Source organism: Harpia harpyja (assembly GCF_026419915.1).
Source record: "Harpia harpyja isolate bHarHar1 chromosome W unlocalized genomic scaffold, bHarHar1 primary haplotype SUPER_W_unloc_3, whole genome shotgun sequence".
Lineage (NCBI taxonomy): Eukaryota > Metazoa > Chordata > Aves > Accipitriformes > Accipitridae > Harpia > Harpia harpyja.
Window position 1 is genome coordinate 14,482 of NW_026293185.1, and position 3,929 is coordinate 18,410.

The 3,929-nt window shown below is 43.9% G+C and overlaps 1 long non-coding RNA gene across 1 annotated transcript; it reads left to right on the forward strand.

Annotated features, from left to right (window-relative positions):
- Positions 1 to 1,404: 1,404 nt before the first annotated feature.
- On the forward strand, positions 1,405 to 3,623 carry LOC128138145 (uncharacterized). The gene is made up of 3 exons (XR_008233961.1): positions 1,405 to 2,305; positions 2,900 to 2,998; positions 3,491 to 3,623. It is a non-coding gene; the product is annotated as an uncharacterized LOC128138145 (long non-coding RNA).
- The last annotated feature ends 306 nt before the right edge of the window (positions 3,624 to 3,929 follow it).

Genomic DNA, 3,929 nt, shown 5'->3' on the forward strand with positions numbered 1-3,929 from the left:
GCACAGGCAGGGCTGTCCGTAGCAAGCAGCTCCGAGCAGCAGGGAGGGGAGTTGTCCTTCTGCCAGCGGAGAGCCCGGCCTCTTGCTTTGGGGATGTGATCCACGCCACGCTCCTCTCTCTGCGTGGAGGGTCTCGCCCGGTCCGTTCCCGAGGGCAGAAGTGAGGTGGGGGTCCCCCGGCTCTCCTGGGGCAGCCCCCCCTGCGAGGGGGTGCAGGCGAGGTGTCGTCGTCCCCTCGGTACCGGGCAAAGGGGAGAGAAACCGGCTGGTCGGAGCTCCTGGGGCGCAGAGCCCTTCCAGCAGAATGCTCCCCTGTCTTTTCACTGTTGGCTGGGTGTGACAAGCAGGTTCACTTTTTGCCTCCTCTTTTCCCAGTGTCACCTTCCGTGTCACACGAAGAAAATCCTGCATGGTTAATTCCGCTTGCTGCTCAGGTAATCGCACGTATTGGGCTGGGGGAGTGGGGAGAAACATTTGCGAGTTCGAGGGCACTACAGATACTCCACATCAAACACCCAGAAAAGGCAAATTTGCTGCCAGTGCAGAAAAGCTGATGAAAAATTGCTGTTAACAGATCGTGCCCTGTTCCTGAATTGGTCCCTTGATATGTTTTTGTTTCAGGTGAAAGAACAAACTTTCATCTACGATAAACTCAGAGCTGCCTGTTAGCTTCTTTAGGGCCAAGTGTTTCTCTTCTCTTTGTTCATGCTGATTTTATGGGCAAGTTGGAAATAGCCTTTTATTTTTTTAGGTATAACTGAATTTTTAGGAATATGTGGTGTCCCTATAGTTCATTTTGAGCACCTAGATGCCAGTAGAAATGTAATGAATGAAACCTGATGGAAACTGGTACTTAAACTTGATTTTTATTTGATTTTTTTTCTCATTAGAGTGTTGATGGCATGTTGTCCCGTGGCACAGTCCCCATTCTGTTCAGCGGAGTCTTCAGTCTAGGACTTTTAAGTAAAAGAGTTTGTCTTTCCAAAAAAGGACTAGTCATTCATAGGACTGAGGCATAGACTTGGAGAGTCGCTTAAGTACGTGATCGGAATTAAAGCCAACTTTCACTTCATGTTGCTGCTGTTGGTCTTCGCTTTCACCGATTTCTCCACCACTCCCTCGTGGTTGGGAGCTCTGAATCATAATTTTTTTTCAGTCTCTAACACTTTTTTTTTTCCCCAAAAAGGAGAAGCAATGTCTAAAGTTAATTGTTTCCTCACAAATGCGTGAGTATATAAAATTTGAGTTATGATGATTAAAACCATAAAAATGACACCAGTCTCTACAGATCTGGACTATTTCTGAACAGGTGTTCCTCACACACGAATGCCGTCAGGGTACAGATCACCTGCACTTCGTGCTCTGACAAGACAAAATGCTGAGACAGGGATGAGCTCTGAAAGAAAAAAAAAAAATAGGGTCACGGTTTTGTTTTGTTGTTGTTTGTTTTTAGAGAGTGCAACATTGACTGGTGCCAGCCTGCAGAGCTCTTCTGCTGCCTGACCTCTCCTTCTCTTTCATGGCTGTAGTTGTCATTTGGATAATTGTAGAAGAGCAATTAAGTTCCTTGCCTCTGTAAATGTGCTGGTAATAGCAGGAAGGCAAATGCTTGAACCAGTAGTGAATAAGTTGGCTGCAAGTAGAATTTCTGAAGGAAGAACAACAACAACAACAGGAAGCAAATAGCAAGTTACCAAAAATTTGTGTGTGTCAAACGCATCAAAGCTTTATTGCCAAATGTTGTTTGGCAATATGTTCCAAATGGCTTTTTTTGGTAAACATAAATTTTGAGGAAGTTCAGGGTTGTGTGTGGCAAAACATGTCCCTCTGTGTATGCGTCCTGCTGCGTAAATAGCATGGGTCAATGGCTAGTCCAGTGGCAGGTCTGTTGTTCCCTACTCTCGATATTGCCACAGTAGCGTTGCGGTATTTAGACCTAACGGACAGGCTGAGGAATGGAAGGAGAATGCCTGTTTTCTGTAAGGGCTCGGAATGCCGACCCTTTTCTCTGCCTGCCGCTCCCCTGTGCGTGAGATGAAGCTGTTTTGTTTTTCTCCCTTGTTCCTGGTCTAAATATTTCTGAAGCTGTTGCTGCTGTGGGTTTGCAATTTGTGTTACTGCATTTTTGTAGCATTCTAGGTATGGGTCATTTCTGCTGTGGTGAAGTGTCGAGATACGGTTTTCGGTTTAAAGCATCAGAAACTACATTCACTGAAACCGGTAACTCACGGCGTAGGTGAAACCGATGTGGCGTGTGCAGCTGTGCTCGCAGGGATGCTCAGTGGCTCCTCATCAAAACGGCAAGGTGTGTGTGTGTGGACATCTGTAGGGTTGTGCTCTGGGTCCGAGAGCGTTAACGTATTTTTGCTGTTGGAAGATGGAATGGAGCGTGTGCCTGTTAAATCTCAGGGCAGTCAAAAGCTAGGAGGGACCCTGAGCAGGTTTGGTGGCACAACTGCAGTTTTAAAAGATCTTGACCGTTTGGAGCAACGGCCTGGAAAAAATCATTCGTTTTTTGCAACGAGGCAGTTCACAAAGACAGATATGTTGCTGTGCTCTTTAGCAAAAATACTCAACTTGAGACGTATAGGGTGATGAAGTCTTGGCTATACTAAGGCTTGAGAAAATGTATGTAGGTATCTATGTCTGTCATCTGCGTGTATCTAGGAAAGTGAGTTTTAGTGAAACTAAAGCTGCCAATGAGCCAAAAAAAAAAAAAAAAAGGCACAGTTGTCAAAAAAACGCAAAAGCTCTAGTGGCCTGTGTCAACAACTGTACCGAAGATGATGCAAAATACTTTTTCCTCCGCTCAGTCATACAGTCTTCACAAACCTTCACAAAAAAAGGCAGTTTGGGATTTTTACCTAGTTTTATGCTAAAGGGTTTTTTCCTCTCTCAGGTGGATGTCAGCTGCCACCATTTCACTGCGGTTGCCCTTTCTTCTGCCATGAAAGTACAAGACACATGGAAAGATTCTATAGTGGTCTGTGAGTACAAGGTACACCTATGATGTGTGTCTGCGTTTTTCTGAAGGTACTTGTAGTATGGACTAAAGTTAACATTAAGAATGTGCCAACTCTCCTTCTACATTTTTTCTGTGAAATATTTTAATACAAATAGTAAAACTAAGGTCTGTTCTGGAGCATGTTACGCCTATGCAAAGTTTACTTCCCTCCGTTTATTTTCTCTTCCTGAAAGCATATAATCTTCTGCTTCTGTGCACTTACTAGTAAATGATACCGTGAAAATAATTTTGTACTAAAAGAGGGGAAAAAACTGTTCGTAAGCGTTCAGCTGTTCAGAAGAAACAGGCTTTGTTTTCACGATAAAAGCTTTATGCATTTGCAGCCAATGAGTTTTTTAAAATGTCTTATAGTAGTACTCGAAAACCTTACTGAGATAACCAGCATCTGTACTAAAAGCAATCAAGGTCCAAGAAGAGATGTGGACAAAACAGGACAAACTGGCGTCGCTTCCGTGTGTTTTCCAGGTTTTCCCAAGAAGCATTAGCAGCCTTGTAACTAGTGACAGTGAGTCCTGAGGTGGTTTTGGTGAGTTACTGCTTCAATAATGTATTTTTATTGGATGTATATAAACATGGGCACACCTTTTTAGTATAAAGTGAATTATTGAGATTTATCCTTTATAGTGAATTATTGAGATTTATCCTTTATTTTTCATTTTGCTCTTTGCAGTTTTCCACTTCACTTTCAGCTTTATTCCCCAAACAAGCAAGATGTACAGCAGCAGCAGCGCAAGGGCTGTAGCTGTTGTGGTGGATCTGTAAGTGTAGATTCTGATTGCGTACGACCTCGTCCCACAGCCTCCCAGGGTTATCTCCCTGCAGCAGTGCCGTAAGGAAGGGAGGAGGCGTTTTCCAACACCAGCAGGAGTGTTTACTTTTATGCTAAGAAGTTGTTCAAAATCGT